This window comes from Pseudophryne corroboree, chromosome 2 (assembly GCF_028390025.1).
Source record: "Pseudophryne corroboree isolate aPseCor3 chromosome 2, aPseCor3.hap2, whole genome shotgun sequence".
Taxonomy (NCBI): Eukaryota; Metazoa; Chordata; class Amphibia; order Anura; family Myobatrachidae; genus Pseudophryne; species Pseudophryne corroboree.
In genome coordinates this window covers 191,077,096-191,094,557 of record NC_086445.1, presented here as the reverse complement: position 1 = coordinate 191,094,557, position 17,462 = coordinate 191,077,096, and the positions used below count along the sequence as shown (strand labels likewise).

Here is a 17,462-nt window from a genome sequence, read left to right as displayed (position 1 = left end):
ATTTAATTCAGAACCGTCCTGTTCAAGTACAGTCGGACAACGCCACCACAGTGGCTTACATAAATCATCAAGGCGGCACTCAATGCCGTTTGGCAATGAAGGAAGCCTCACGGATTCTACAGTGGGCAGAACGCCATCTACCGGCAATATCGGCAATATTCATTCCGGGAGTCCTGAATTGGGAAGCGGACTTTCTCAGTCGTCAGGAAGTGCATGCCGGCGAGTGGGGCCTCCATCCAGAAGTGTTTCAACTCCTCGTGGAAAGGAGGGGTCTTCCAGATGTGGATCTGATGGCGTCTCGACACAATCACAAGGTTCTGGTCTTCGGAGCAAGGACAAGGGATCCTCAAGCAGCATTCGTGGATTTGCTGGCGGTGCCGTGGAGGTTTCGGCTGCCGTACGTGTTCCCTCCGATGTCACTCCTGCCCAGGGTAATTCGGAAGTTCAAGCAAGAAAAAGGAAATCTGCTTCTCATAGCTCCGGCGTGGCCCAGACGGCACTGGTTCTCAGACCTGCAAGGCCTATCGTCAGAGCGTCCACTTCTACTTCCACAACGCCCAGACCTCCTCGTTCAGGGCCCTTGTGTCTACCAGGACCTAGCCCAGCTATCTTTGACAGCGTGGCTCTTGAAGCTTCCGTCTTGAGGGCTAAGGGTTTTTCTGAAGAGGTCATTAAAACTATGTTGCGGGCCCGGAAACCGGCTTCTGCTCGGATTTACCATAGGGTCTGGCATTCATACTTTGTTTGGTGCGCATCTAACAATTATGACGCTTCCAAGTTTAGTACAGCCAAACTTTTGGCTTTTCTGCAGCAGGTCCTAGATTTAGGCCTGCGTCTGGCCTCCCTCAAGGTTCATATTTCTGCCTTGTCGGTGTGGTTTCAGAGAAAAATTGCGACTTTACCTGATGTTCATACTTTCACTCAGGGTGTGTTGCGTATCCAACCTCCCTATGTCCCGCCTGTGGCTCCTTGGGACTTGTCTGTGGTTTTGGAGGCGTTGCAGGAGCCTCCATTTGAACCTCTTGGTTCAGCTGATCTTAAGTGGCTTTCCCTTGAGGTGGTGTTCTTGCTGGCTATTGCCTCTGCTAGAAGAGTGTCGGATGTGGGTGCCTTGTCTTGCAGTTACCTAAGGTGGTTTCTTCGTTCCACCTTAATCAGGAGATTGTGGTTCCAGCCTTTGTCTATCCTGATTTGTCTCCCAAAGAGCGGTCTTTGGATGTGGTACGGGCAGTGCCAGATTAAGGTCCAAATGGGCCTGGAGCTGAAATTTCAAAAGGGCCTATTATGCGCTGCTGCTGGGGGTGTGACTAATGATGTGGGGGCAGTGCCGTAACTAGGCATTTTAGCGCTGTGTGCAAGAAACGACAGTGGCGCCCCCCCCTCCATGTAAGATAGGGGCAGTGTGCGCCGTAGGCGCGCTTCAAATTTATAGGGGCGTGGCTTCACGGGGAAGGGGCGTGGTCACAAAATAATAGCAATTCATACTACGCTGCACAGTAGCGCCACTACACCAGGTAGAGCCCCTTTTATACATTACAGCAGACAGCGTCCCCCTTTTTACACATTACAGCAGCCAGTCCCCCTTTTTACACATTGCGGCAGCCAGGCCCCCTTTTTACACATTGCGTCAGCCAGTCCCCCTTTTTACACATTGCGGCAGCCAGTCCCCCTTTTTACACATTGCGGCAGCCAGTCCCCCTTTTTACACATTGCGGCAGCCGGTCCTCCTTTTTACACATTGCGGCAGCCGGTCCTCCTTTTTACACATTGCGGCCGCCAGTCCCCCTTTTTACACATTGCGGCCGCCAGTCCCCCTTTTTACACATTGCGGCAGCCAGGCCCCCTTTTTACACAATGCGGCAGCCAGGACCCCTTTTTACACATTGCGGCAGCCAGGACCCCTCTTTACACATTGCGGCAGCCAGGCCCCCTCTTTACACATTGCGGCAGCCAGGCCCCCTCTTTACACATTGCGGCAGCCAGGCCCCCTTTTTACACATTGCGGCAGGCAGTCCCCTTTTTACACATTGCGGCAGACGGTGTCCCCCTGAGAGAGAGAGAGAGAGAGAGAGAGATACTTACCTTCTCCCCACTGACAGGCTCCTCGTGCTGGCAGCTCCCTCGGTGCAGGCAGGTGAGAAGGAGGAGGAGGGAGGGGGGAGCAGGGAGCCGCAGCAGCGCTATGTCATTGGTAGTAAGCGCCGCTGCAGCATCCCCCTCTTCTTCCGTATTGGCTGCCTGGCGCTGCTGTGGATGCTGGGATAAAGGAACCGCATCCCAGCATCCACAGCAGCGCCGGGCAGCCAATATAGAAGGAGAGGGGGATGCTGCAGCGGCGCTTACTACCAATGAAATAGCGCTGCTGCGGCTCCCTGCTCCCCCTCCCTCCTCCTCCTTGTCCGCTGCCCGGCGCACACAGCAGAGGCGGCAGTACACAGTCAATTTGACTCATTACATGCCGCTGGCCGTGCGCCCTCAGGGCAACTGCGCTGTGTGCCAAGCCCACTTTGCACACACGTATTTACGGCCCTGTGTGGGGGAATGACCAGTGGTGTGGGGGAGTGGTCTGCGTAAATGGGCGTGATGTGAACAAAATTAAGAAAAAGGTGCCTACCTATAAAGGTGAGAAGTCCGCCAGTGAAAAGGCATCCTCCCTGCGGCATCCGCTCCAGGAGACTTCCAGGGCCGCTCCCTGAGTTCCCGGCCAATGACGTCCCTCCCCCCAGTGCGCGTGTTGTCATGACAACACTCCACGCTGGACGGGAGCATGTGGGATCCATGCAGGGTGCTTTTTTCAAGGCTCTATGCTGTTTGTTCTACAGCATAGAGCCCTGAAAAAAGCGCCCTGTGCGGCACTGAAACGTTGGCAAGCTATGCCCTACTTGCATTTTTGCCACACTAAAGCACTATTTTTTTCACCAAGTCCTCTGAGTGCCGCCTGGTTCTTATACATCGTGAGGAGGGAAGTGACAGCCCCACTCCAGAGCAGACATCTTTTGTCTGCTTTGAGAAAGTTGCTTGAGTGGCACCGAAACGTAAGCCACATGACTCTGATGTAATGATACTTTTCCACTAAAGATTTTCTACATCTACTTGGAGTGCCGCAGTTTATTCGACACATTACACATTAACTGCTCAGTGATGGCACCCTGCATATAAGGATTCCAGCAAAGAGTGCTAGTTCATTCACATGGACTAATATATATATCTGCTCCGGTGCCCTCAGTATGAATGGTATACACAAACACTGTTCCCCCGTTGCTAGGGTAAACAAACAGCGGCACTCCAGAGGCTTAATGAAAAAAGTCAAAACTGTATTTAAATAATTTGTAAAAAATGCACCAGTGACGTTTCAGGGTTTACACGCCCCTTCTTCAAGGTGACATACAACAAGATTATAGTGAGAAGCTTACCTTAAGTAAGTAGGAATTACTGCCACCAGCACACGGTGAGTCGAGCGCCACGTCTCCGTCCGCCGGCTATGACATGATCACCTCCGCGCCGTCCGTTGCCTAGCGACAGGGTACATAGGGGGGAACAGCGTCAGGGCAACGGGGGAACAGTGTTTGTGTGTGTGTGTGTGTGTGTGTGTGTGTGTGTGTGTTTATATATATATATATATATATATATATATATACACACACACACTCACACACACCACCACATACAGTACACTCACAAGTGCAAACTACACACACATAAAGTACACCCCCCCCCACATATACAGACACACAGTACACACTATACACACACAGTATACACACACAGTACACCCCCACAAAGTACACACACACACACACACATATATATATAGATAGATATATATATACACACAGTACACACTACACACACACACATATAGTATACATACATTCAGCACACATACAGTACACACACATACTGTATACAGTACACACGTACAGTATACACAATGTACAGTACACACACAGTATACACACACACAGTACACGCACATGGAGTAGACACACACACCACACATGCTGTACACACACACTGTTGATTCCATTAAACAAGAAGCCATTAAACTTACCAGGCTTCCTGCATCAGCAGCAGCTCCCTGTACAGTCTGGGGGCGGAGCTTGGGCCTGTAAGTGACAGGCTCAGGGCCCTGAGTGAAGGAGAGACTGGAGGGGAGGGGCGGCTACCACACTGCCTGCACGGATCTCAGGTGAGTGCTGGAGCCAGAGGAGGAGATGCACGGGAGAGAGCATGGGCGCTGGCAGTCTGTGACAGGAAAGAGATTATTCCTGTCACTGCTGTCACTCCTGTGGGCCTATTTGCAATGGGGGGCCTGGAGCTGCAGCTCCATCCGCCCCATTGTTAATCCGGCCATGGGTACGGGCTCGCCGTATCTATGTGAAGAGAACTGCTTCTATTCTAAAATCTGATTCTCTGTTTGTTTTGTTTGGATTTCACAAACGTGGCTGGCCTGCTCACAAGCAGACCCTGGCCAGATGGATTAGAATGGTGATTGCACATGCTTATGTGAAGGCTGGTCTGTCAGCTCCTGCTCACATTACGGCCCATTCTACTCGGTCTGTTGGACCTTCTTGGGCGGCCCACCGTGGTGCGACCCTTGATCAATTGTGCAAGGCGGTTCTTAAGGTTCTATGCCTTCGATACTGCCGCTTCCCAAGAAGCTTCCTTTGGACGCCGGGTTCTTGTGCCCGCTACAGTGCGTCCCCTCCCATAAGGAACTGCTTTAGGACATCCCCATTGTCCAGACTTGTGGAGCCCAGTGTACCTCGCAGCAGAAAACGAGTTTTATGGTAAGAACTTACCTTTGTTAAAACTCTTTCTGCGAGGTACACTGGGCTACACAAGGCGCCCACCCTGACGCACTTAGCTTCTTTGGGTTGATATGGCATTTGCCGCTGACACTTCTCTTGTCGTGAGAGTGTGGTGTATGTGGCTACTAACCGTTGTCGTCTCTTTTCCTGCTACTGCATTGGGCTGGTTAACTAAAACTGAGCTCCTGTGCTGGGAGGCGGGGTGATATAGGAGGCGGTGCTGTGCATTCTGGGAACAGTCAAAGCTTTGAGTCTGTTGGTGCCTCGGATCAAGATCCTACTCTACACCCCATTGTCCAGACTTGTGGAGCCCAGTGTACCTCGCAGAAAGAGTTTTAACAAAGGTAAGTTCTTACTATAAAACTCGTTTTTTACCTGTCGACCTTTTGTACTGTCTGCCTTTTAACCTGTTGACCTTCTGACCCTGTCGACCTATTGACTGCCTATCTAATAACTGTAGATCTTCCATACCACACTACACCCCGTGATGTGTGATCATGCCCCATTCTCATGCAGGGGCGAACGGAGGGCGGTTCCGGTGGAGAGTGAGCTCCAGGCGCCAAAACTGTCAGAGGGCGCCGGCGGGTCCCGAAGCTGCAGGAAGCGTGAGGAGAGTGGCGGGTCCCGAGGCTGCAGGGAGGGTGAGACACACACTCACACTCTCACTCTCTCCAGTCCTGGCTACCTGGCGCAGTGTGTTTATGGGTCTACCTGGCGCAGTGTGTTTATGGGGCTACCTGGCGCAGTGTGTATAATGGGCTACCTGGCGCAGTGTATATATGGGGCTACCTAGGACAATGTGTATCATGGGCTCCCTGGCGCAGTGTGTATATGGGGCTACCTAGCACAATGTGTATAATAGGCTACCTGGCGCAGTGTGTATATGGGGCTACCTAGCACAGTGTTTATAATGGGCTACCTGGCGCAGTGTGTATATGGGGCTACCTAGCACAATGTGTATAATGGGCTACCTGGCGCAATGTGTATATGGGGCTACCTAGCACAATGTATATATGGGGCTACCTGGCGCAGTGGGTATATGGGGCTACCTGACGCAATGTGTATATGCGGCTACCTGCCGCAATGTGTATAAGGGGCTGAGGTGTTATGTGTGTAAGAGGCTCTAACTTGGCATAACTCAGGTTGCTGCTGCAGGGAAGGTGATGGAGCTGGGGTCTGAGGAAGGTGATGGGGGCAGAAGATGGAGCTGTGGCTGAGGAAGATGAGGGTCTAGAGGCTGAGGAAGGTGATGGATATGTGTTTGAGTATATATGGGGGGCACTGCCACATGAGCTTGGTCCAGGTGCCATGGCTACACGCTACGCCTCTGTTCTCATGCAGGGGTTCTTCAGCCTAATGCTGGACATACATCAGGACAACCAGCATTAGATGTGAGTCGTGTCATGATTTCCCTTGAACCTAAACCCCCACCCCGACAGTACCGGCCTCACGATTTGGTGTTTTATGACACACTATGTGCTAAAGACGGGTCATGATCGATTGTGTGCCTCTCCCAAAAAACAGGGAATTGTCACGCAAAATGCAGATCGAACGATGCATCGTATGTGCATTAAAACTAGTGATGAGCGGGTTCGGATCCTCGGGATCCGAACCCGCCCGAACTTCACCTTTTTTTGCACGGGTCCGAGCAACTCGGATCCTCCCGCCTTGCTCGGTTAACCCGAGCGCGCCCGAACGTCATCATCCCGTGGTCGGATTCTCGCGAGATTCGTATTCTATATAAGGAGCCGCGCGTCGCGCCATTTTTCACTCACGCATTGGAGATGATCGGGAGAGGACGTGGCTGGCGTCCTCTCAGTTTCTATGTTCAGTGGGCTGCAAATATCTGTGCTCAGTGTGCTGCAAATATCTGTGCTCAGTGTGCTACAAGTGCAAATATCTACGTTCTCTGCCTGAAAAACGCTCCATATCTGTGCTCAGTGTGCTGCAAATATCTGTGCTCAGTGTGCTAATTGCTTTATTGTGGGGACTGGGGACCAGCAGTATTATATAGTAGGAGGACAGTGCAGAGTTTTGCTGACCAGTGACCATCAGTATTATACGTTCTCTGCCTGAAAAACGCTCCATATCTGTGCTGCATTGTAGTATATAGTAGGAGGACAGTGCAGAATTTTGCTGACCACCAGTATAACTATATATATAGCAGTACGGTACAGTAGTCCACTGCTCTACCTACCTCTGTGTCGTCAAGTATACTATCCATCCATACCTGTGGTGCATTTCAGTTTTGCACAGTTTGCTGACCACCAGTATATATAATATATAGCAGTACGGTACAGAAGGCCACTGCTCTACCTACCTCTGTGTCGTCAAGTATACTATCCATCCATACCTGTGGTGCATTTCAGTTTTGCACAGTTTGCTGACCACCACTATATATAATATATAGCAGTACGGTACAGTAGGCCACTGCTCTACCTACCTCTGTGTCGTCAAGTATACTATCCATCCATACCTGTGGTGCATTTCAGTTTTTCACAGTTTGCTGACCACCAGTAAATATAATATATAGCAGTACGGTACAGTAGGCCACTGCTCTACCTACCTCTGTGTCGTCAAGTATACTATCCATCCATACCTTTGTGCATTTCAGTTTTGCACAGTTTGCTGACCACCAGTATATATAATATATAGCAGTACGGTACAGTAGGCCACTGTTCTACCTACCTCTGTGTCGTCAAGTATACTATCCATCCATACCTGTGGTGCATTTCAGTTTTGCACAGTTTGCTGACCACCAGTATATAATATATTGCAGTACGGTACAGTAGGCCACTGCTCTACCTAACTCTGTGTCGTCAAGTATACTATCATCCATACCTGTGGTGCATTTCAGTTTTGCACAGTTTGCTGACCACCAGTATATATAATATATAGCAGTACGGTACAGTAGGCCACTGCTCTACCTACCTCTGTGTCGTCAAGTATACTATCCATCCATACCTGTGGTGCATTTCAGTTTTGCACAGTTTGCTGACCACCAGTATATATAATATATAGCAGTACGGTACAGTAGGCCACTGCTCTACCTACCTCTGTGTCGTCAAGTATACTATCCATCCATACCTGTGGTGCATTTCAGTTGTGCGCAGTATATATAGTAGTAGGCCATTGCTATTGATATATTACTGGCATATAATGCCACACATTAAAAAATGGAGAACAAAAATGTGGAGGGTAAAATAGGGAAAGATCAAGATCCACTTCCACCTCGTGCTGAAGCTGCTGCCACTAGTCATGGCCGAGACGATGAAATGCCATCAACGTCGTCTGCCAAGGCCGATGCCCAATGTCATAGTAGAGAGCATGTAAAATCCAAAAAAATAAAGCTCAGTAAAATGACCCAAAAATCTAAATCAAAATCATCTGAGGAGAAGCGTAAACTTGCCAATGTGCCATTTACGACATGGAGTGGCAAGGAACGGCTGAGGGCCTGGCCTATGTTCATGGCAAGTGGTTCAGCTTCACATGAGGATGGAAGCACTCATCCTACTGCTAGAAAACTTAAAAGAGTTAAGATGGCAAAAGCACAGCAAAGAACTGTGCGTTCTTCTAAATCACAAATCCCCAAGGAGAGTCCAATTGTGTCGGTTGCGATGCCTGACCTTCCCAACACTGGACGGGAAGAGGTTGCGCCTTCCACCATTTGCACGCCCCCTGCAAGTGCTGGAAGGAGCACCCGCCGTCCAGTTCCTGATAGTCAAATTGAAGATGTCACTGTTGAAGTACACCAGGATGAGGATATGGGTGTTGCTGGCGCTGGGGAGGAAATTGACAAGGAGGATTCTGATGGTGAGGTGGTTTGTTTAAGTCAGGCACCCGGGGAGACACCTGTTGTCCGTGGGACGAATATGGCCATTGACATGCCTGGTCAAAATACAAAAAAAAATCACCTCTTCGGTGTGGAATTATTTCAACAGAAATTCGGACAACTGGTGTCAAGCCGTGTGTTGCCTTTGTCAAGCTGTAATAAATAGGGGTAAGGACGTTAACCACCTCGGAACATCCTCCCTTATACGTCACCTGGACTGCATTCATCAGAAGTCCGTGACAAGTTCAAAAACTTTGGATGACAGCGGAAGCAGTCCACTGACCACTAAATCCCTTCCTCTTGTAACCAAGCTCCTGCAAACCACACCACCAACTCCCTCAGTGTCAATTTCCTCCTTAGACAGGAAAGCCAATAGTCCTGCAGGCCATGTCACTGTCAAGTCTGACGTGTCCTCTCCTGCCTGGGATACCTCCGATGCATCCTTGAGTGTAACGCCTACTGCTGCTGGTGGTGAGAAACGTGTTTCCGGTATCCACCGTTAATTCACAGGGAACTAGAGACTTGATTGAGGTACTGTCCCCGGTACCAAATACCATCTAGGTTCCATTTCTCTAGGCAGGCGATACCGAAAATGTACACAGACGCCAGAAAAAGAGTCACCAGTGTCCTAAAAAATGCAGTTGTACCCAATGTCCACTTAACCACGGACATGTGGACAAGTTGAGCAGGGCAGACTCAGGACTATATGACTGTGACAGCCCACTGGGTAGATGTATTGCCTCCCGCAGCAAGAACAGCAGCGGCGGCACCAGTAGCAGCATCTCACAAACGCCAACTCGTTCCTAGGCAGGCTACGCTTTGTATCACCGCTTTTCAGAAGAGGCACACAGCTGACAACCTCTTACGGAAACTGAGGAACATCATCGCAAAATGGCTTACCCCAATTGGACTCTCCTGGGGATTTGTGACATCGGACAACGCCACCAATATTGTGCGTGCATTACATGTGGGCAAATTCCAGCACGTCCCATGTTTTGCACATACATTGAATTTGGTGGTGCAGAATTATTTAAAAAACAACAGGGGCGTGCAAGAGAAGCTGTCGGTGGCCCGAAGAATTGCGGGCCACTTTCGGCATTCAGCCACCGCGTGCCGAAGACTGGAGCACCAGCAAACAGTCCTGAACCTGCCCTGCCATCATCTGAAGCAAGAGGTGGTAACGAGGTGGAATTCAACCCTCTATATGCTTCAGAGGATGGAGGAGCAGCAAAAGGCCATTCAAGCCTATACATCTGCCTACGATATAGGCAAAGGAGGGGGAATGCACCTGACTCAAGCGCAGTGGAGAATGATTTCAACGTTGTGCAAGGTTCTGCAACCCTTTGAACTTGCCACATGTGAAGTCAGTTCAGACACTGCCAGCCTGAGTCAGGTCATTCCCCTCATCAGGCTTTTGCAGAAGAAGCTGGAGACATTGAAGGAGGAGCTAAAACAGAGCGATTCCGCTAGGCATGTGGGACTTGTGGATGGATCCCTTAATTCGCTTAACCAGGATTCACGGGTGGTCAATCTGTTGAAATCAGAGCACTACATTTTGGCCACCGTGCTCGATCCTAGATTTAAAACCTACGTTGTATCTCTCTTTCCGGCAGACACAAGTCTGCAGAGGTTCAAAGACCTGCTGGTGAGAAAATTGTCAAGTCAAGCGGAACGTGACCCGTCAACAGCTCCTCCTTCACATTCTCTCGCAACTGGGGGTGCGAGGAAAAGGCTAAGAATTCCGAGCCCACCCGCTGGCGGTGATGCAGGGCAGTCTGTAGCGAGTGCTGACATCTGGTCCGGACTGAAGGACCTGCCAACGATTACTGACATGTCGTCTACTGTCACTGCATATGATTCTCTCACCATTGCAAGAATGGTGGAGGATTATATGAGTGACCGCATCCAAGTAGGCACGTCAGACAGTCTGTACGTATACTGGCAGGAAAAAGAGGCAATTTGGAGGCCCTTGCACAAACTGGCTTTATTTTACCAAAGTTGCCCCCTCTCCAGTGTGTACTCCGAAAGAGTGTTTAGTGCAGCCGCTCACCTTGTCAGCAATCGGCTCAGTAATTTCAGTCACAGTCGTGTGGCAGACCCTGTCGCTGAAATGATGGGTTTGTTAAAGTGTGCATGTCCTGTTTATACAACATAAGGGTGGGTGGGAGGGCCCATGGACAATTCCATCTTGCACCTCTTTTTTCTTTCATTTTTCTTTGCATCATGTGCTGTTTGGGGACTATTTTTGGAAGTGCCATCCTGTCTGACACTGCAGTGCCACTCCTAGGTGGGCCAGGTGTTTGTGTCGGCCACTTGTGTTGCTTAGCTTAGCCATCCAGCGACCTTGGTGCACCTCTTTTTTTCTTTGCATCATGTGCTGTTTGGGGACTATTTTTTAAATCTGCCATCCTGTCTGACACTGCAGTGCCACTCCTAGAAGGGCCAGGTGTTTGTGTCGGCCACTTGGGTCGCTTAGCTTAGTCACACAGCTACCTCATTGCGCCTCTTTTATTCTTTGCATCATGTGCTGTTTGGGGACTATTTTTTTGAAGTGCCAACCTGTATGATACTGCAGTGCCACTCCTAGATGGGCCAGGTGTTTGTGTCGGTCACTTGTGTCGCTTAGCTTAGTCACACAGCTACCTCATTGCGCCTCTTTTTTTCTTTGCATCATGTGCTGTTTGGGTACTATTTTTTTGAAGTGCCATCCTGTCTGACACTGCAGTGCCACTCCTAGATGGGCCAGGTGTTTGTGTCGGCCACTTCTGTCGCTTAGCTAAGTCACACAGCTACCTCATTGCGCCTCTTTTTTTCTTTGTATCATGTGCTGTTTGGGGACTATATTTTTGAAGTGCCATCCTGTCTGACACTGCAGTGCCACTCCTAGATGGGCCAGGTGTTTGTGTCGGCCACTTGTGTTGCTTAGCTTAGTCACACAGCTACCTCATTGCGCCTCTTTTTTTCTTTGCATCATGTGCTGTTTGGGGACTATTTTTTTGAAGTGCTATCCTGTCTGACACTGCAGTGCCACTCCTAGATGGGCCAGGTGTTTGTGTCGGCCACTTGGGTCGCTTAGCTTCGTCATCCAGCTACCTCGGTGCAAATTTTAGGACTAAAAATAATATTGTGAGGTGTGAGGTGTTCAGAATAGACTGAAAATGAGTGGAAATTATGGTTATTGAGGTTAATAATCCTATGGGATCAAAATGACCCCCAAATTCTATGATTTAAGCTGTTTTTGAGGGTTTTTTGTAAAAAAAAACACTTGAATCGACCAAAAAATTTCAGGGAGGTTTTGCCAAAACGCGTCCGAATCCAATACACGGCCGCGGAACCGAATTCAAAACCAAAACACAAAACCCGAAAAATTTCCGGTGCACATCACTAATTAAAACATGGTACGATTTGCATACGATTATGACGGATAATATGGGCTGCACGTATGGACAGAGGATGCGATGTTTGACCCGCTGGACCATGCATTGCATCGTAATGGTACCCAAATAATGCACGATATGCACAAGATGCATTATACAAGGCATCCAAATCATGTACATGATATCGTCCTAGTGTATGGCCAGCATAAGAATTTTGTTCCTTATTTGGGACCTAAATAAATAGTGTGGTGATGAATTTATGACTTTTGAGGACACATGGTAACACGGGTGTAGTAGGGTATGCCGGCGGCCAGCATACCGGCACCGGTATACCCGACAGCTCGGCGAGCTCAAATGATCCCCTTGCGTGCTCGCTGCGCTCGCCAGGGGCGCGCCACGCTATTTATTCTCCCTCCAGGGGGGTCGTGGACCCGCAAGAGGGAGAAAAGGTGTCGGTATGCCGGGTGTCGGGATTCCGGTGCCGGTATACTGTGCGCCGGGATTCCGGCGCCGGTATACTGTACGCAGGGATCCCGACAGCTGGCAAACTGAAGACCACCCGGTAACACAACCTATTGTTTTTCTCTATAGGTTTTATTTGTAATTTTTTTCATTTTAGGACCATGCTAAATCATCACTTGAAATTATATTTTTTCATCCTTCAAGCTACTTAGAATAGTACATGGTTTCAGTGACGTAAAAAAGGTGTCTAAATTTATTTAACACATTGCTAATATTTCAGCTTGTCATAAGGATATTTTACATTGTATAATAAAAGTTGTGTTATTGAATCATTGTTTTACATTAATGATATATTGTGCTTTATCTCTACATCCCCACATTTTATTGGTCACATTTTCAAAACAGAATATGGTTAAGATTTTTGTCAACGAACCAGCATAGGGTGTGGTTTAGAGAAGCACGCAGTGATGATTCAGAGGGACACGCAGTGATGATTCAGAGCGGTAGACAGTCCTTATTCAGAAGGTCACACAGTGATGATTCAGAGAGGCACGCAGTGATGATTCAGAGGGGCACGCAGTGATGATTCAGAGCGGTAGACAGTCCTTATTCAGAGGGTCACACAGTGATGATTCAGAGAGGCACGCAGTGATGATTCAGAGGGGCACGCAGTGATGATTCAGAGGGTCACGCAGTGATTATCAGAGGGGCACGCAGATATTATCAGAGGGGCACGCAGTGATTATCAGAGGGGCACGCAGATATTATCAGAGGGGCACGCAGATATTATCAGAGGGGCACGCAGTGATTATCAGAGGGGCACGCAGTGATTATCAGAGGGGCACGCAGTGATTATCAGAGGGGCACGCAGTGATGATCAGAGGGTTACACAGTGATGATTCAGAGAGGCACGCAGTGATGATCAGAGGGGCACGCAGTGATGATTCAGAGGGACAGGCAGTCCTGATTCAGAGGGTCACGCAGTGATTATCAGAGGGGCACGCAGTGATGATTCAGAGGGACAGGCAGTCCTGATTCAGAGGGTCACACAGTGATGATTCAGAGAGGCACCCAGTCATGATCAGAGGGGCAGGTGGTCCGGATTCAGAGTATTGCGTAGTTATGATTCAGAGGGGCAGACAGTCCTGATTCAGTGGGTCAGACAGTGATAAATCAGAGGAGCAGGAGATCCTGATTCAGAGAGTCACACAGTGATAATCAGAGGGGTATGCATTGATGATTCAGAGGGACAGGCAGTCCTGATTCAGAGGGTCACACAGTGATGATTCAGAGAGGCACGCAGCGATGATCAGAGGGGCAGGCAGTCCTGATTCAGAGGGGCAGGCAGTGATGATATCGGACACAAGCGGCCAGTGTTTTCAGTCTGAGTCTGAGTCACACTGCGCATGCGTCCTGATTGTTACCACTCTATAGGCCAGATGTATTAATCCTTGAAAAGCGATAAAGTGGAAATTGATAGACTACCAGCCAACCAGCTTCTAATTGTCATTTTAAATCACAGTCTGTAACATGACAGGATCTGATTGGCTGGTACTTTATCTCTCGCCACTCTATCACTTTTCAAGGCTTAGTACATCTGGCCCTGGGACACAGATTGAAAGTGCATGCAGAGATTTATTTTCTGAAGGCATTCCTGGGAGAAAATGGGGGTGGCTAGCCAGACGTGGGAGTAACGCTGACAATGGCTCTGTCTATTGACTCGGTAGTGTTGATATGGCAATGCCATGTTCCGATAGCAAAACTGCACCTGACAGAGCTGGTGCAATCTTCAGTGCTGCGACTGATGGTGCGTCTAAGTACTAGGAATACCGCCCGTGCCAGTGGGCTCCTCAGTATGCCAAGAATCACTTTCAGCAGCACCATAACAGGGCTGCCGTGTGCCCTGTACCAGCCTCTCCCACTAAACCTAGGAAGTAATGACGGGCTGCAGGGTGCCTGCCTGGAACATTACTGGCTACAGGGTGCTGTTCCAGGAAGGAACCCGACCATGCCTCATGCAGGTGCCATGTGGCAGTGAGCCCTGCACCCTGTGTGATGGCACCACTCGCACAGCCCTAGTTACCACCCTGTGCAGATGCTGCTGCAGAAAAAGACACTGCCTTGACCACGTCTGTGTGCCCCTCTGAATCAGGCCCATAGCCTTAGGGCATGATGCAAGTCTAAAGGCGATGCTTACAGGCCCTTGTGGTTAAATGTGTAAGCTGTGCCACCAAGAGAGAAGGAAGAAAAAAGATCTGGTTTCGGTGCACTGATTAAAAATCTAACTTTTATTAGCTTGGTTAAGATTTTATGTATGTGTATGTATATATATATATATATATATATATATAATATACAAATGTTTCATCAGGAGACACATTTTTGTACAAGTTGTGTTGCAGTGTCTCCTGATGAAGGCCCTGTTAGGACTGAAAATGTTTGGGCCAAATGAAATGATGCTGAGTATGTGCTTGTGACAATAAATATATCAATCTGCTTGTGCTCTTACACCAGACGCAAATATGTGGGTAACCAAATATTGTACCCTCTGAGTACTTGGTTTATTTATCATCAATTATAAATGTAACTATTTATCCATTATGCTTTTCCTCTTTATCTCTATCAAAAGGCTGTGAACGTGAATTCTAAAGGGACACACAAATAATGAAATAAGAGATATATATTATAGATAAAGAATTGATTACTGGAACAGAATGAGACCCGAGGCCTCTCATTAAAGAGTTAAATTAGGCCATCGGTCTTTCTGTCACCGCAGAGCACATGATCTGTGTGTTACACTGTCCTGTACTGATTGTCTTCCTATCACTCTGTCAGTATACTCTGCCTCTCTGTTGTGTATAATGGACCCTCAGCTGAAGACATTGTATATATTCCTTGTTCTAAACTCACCTCTGTCCCTAGCAGATTTATATCATGTAGACCTGGTGGCTTTCTGTGTATTTATAGTTTTATTACATCCTGATCAACAGCATTCATCAGTGTTGTCTTTAACATATGTGACCCTCTTGCCTTCGCTTACTTAATACAGTGCTGTCTGCTGGATATGAAGGCAGTAAAGCAGCTCCCTCTGCCTAACCCAACATTACTAGATGTTTCACAGCAGGAGAAATAATTCCATTTATACTGATATTGTAGTTGCTGTCACTAACTGGATATTATTGTAGAGGCATTGAGGGGCCTATTTATCAATAAAAGATAATATAATACTCCACATTCTATACTCTAGCTCCATAAAAAATATTTTTCTAGCCTATTAGACCCCCAAAAAGTATAATTCTACTCAGCAGTAGTAAGTACAGACTTATTGCATTGCCAGCCGGCCGTGTTCATGCTACACAAGCGTGCTGCACTGTGAGGGAAACACTGTTACATGGAAAATTGTGACTTTTGAAAAAGTAGATTAGTGTATGAGAGTGTTTTTAATATGAATACATTTTACGCTTTGGGTTCATTGTATTGAGAGATTTTAGTGTCACTCTTAATCAGCATTCATTACTATTTCTGCTTACATCAACTCAGTGACCATGTGTGTTGAACAATAAAATTCAGTGTTGCTTTTCGATTTCAAATATTTATTCACTTCCCTCACATAATCCCCTACTCAGTCATAGCTGAGGGTGCCTTTCTTACACTTTCCTCACTTAAAAATGCTTGCTTAGCTTAGGAGATAGCATAGCATGGGATAGTTCTGGGTTTACAAATGAATGATAAAAATTAATGATCCTGAGGGGTGGTTCTAGTTGCACAGTACCCCCTACACCACCACCGCCACCACCTAGGGATTAGTGATGTGCACCGGACAGTTTTCGGGTTTTGTGTTTTGGTTTTGGATTCGGTTCCGCGGCCGTGTTTTGGATTCGGACACGTTTTGGCAAAACCTCCCTGAAATTTTTTTGTCGGATTTGGGTGTTTTTTTTACAAAAACCCCTCAAAAACAGCTTAAATCATAGAATTTGGGGGTAATTTTGATCCCATAGTATTATTAACCTCAATAACCATAATTTCCACTCATTTACAGTCTATTCTGAACACCTCACACCTCACAATATTATTTTTAATCCTAAAATTTGCACCAAGGTCGCTGGATGACTAAGCTTAGCGACCCAAGTGGCCGACACAAACACCTGGCCCATCTAGGAGTGGCACTGCAGTGTCAGGCAGGATGGCACTTCAAAAAAATAGTCCCCAAACAGCACATGATGCAAAGAAAAAAAGAGGTGCACCAAGGTCGCTGGATGGCTAAGCTAAGCGACACAAGTGGCCGACACAAACACCTGGCCCATCTAGGAGTGGCACTGCAGTGTCAGGCAGGATGGCACTTCAAAAAAATAGTCCCCAAACAGAACATGATGCAAAGAAAAATGAAAGAAAAAAGAGGTGCAAGATGGAATTGTCCTTGGGCCCTCCCACCCACCCTTATGTTGTATAAACAGGACATGCACACTTTAACAAACCCATCATTTCAGCGACAGGGTCTGCCACACAACTGTGACTGAAATGACTGGTTGGTTTGGGCCCCCACCAAAAAAGAAGCAATCAATCTCTCCTTGCACAAACTGGCTCTACAGAGGCAAGATGTCCACCTCCTCCTCATCGTCCGATTCCTCACCCCTTTCACTGTGTACATCCCCCTCCTCACAGATTATTAATTCGTCCCCACTGGAATCCACCATCTCAGGTCCCTGTGTACTTTCTGGAGGCAATTGCTGGTGAATGTCTCCACGGAGGAATTGATTATAATTAATTTTGATGAACATCATCTACTCCACATTTTCTGGAAGTAACCTCGTACGCCGATTGCTGACAAGGTGAGCGGCTGCACTAAACACTCTTTCGGAGTATACACTGGAGGGTGGGCAACTTAGGTAAAATAAAGCCAGTTTCTGCAAGGGCCTCCAAATTGCCTCTTTTTCCTGCCAGTATACGTACGGACTGTCTGACATGCCTACTTGGATGCGG

General features: G+C 48.0%; 2 long non-coding RNA genes across 2 annotated transcripts in view; one reads left to right on the top strand and one right to left on the bottom strand.

Moving 5' to 3' along the window:
• The window catches only part of LOC135050635 (uncharacterized), a 54,178-nt gene extending 49,862 nt beyond the window's left edge, over positions 1 to 4,316 (bottom strand). The window contains exons 1-2 of the long non-coding RNA XR_010241709.1: positions 4,052 to 4,316; positions 3,414 to 3,512 (exon numbers count right to left, since the gene is read on the bottom strand). This is a non-coding gene — a long non-coding RNA (uncharacterized LOC135050635). The remainder of the gene's footprint in view (positions 1 to 3,413; positions 3,513 to 4,051) is intronic.
• Positions 4,129 to 17,462, top strand: part of LOC135050634 (uncharacterized) — a 109,635-nt gene continuing 96,301 nt past the window's right edge. Inside the window, exon 1 of the long non-coding RNA XR_010241707.1 lies at positions 4,129 to 4,189. This is a non-coding gene — a long non-coding RNA (uncharacterized LOC135050634). The remainder of the gene's footprint in view (positions 4,190 to 17,462) is intronic.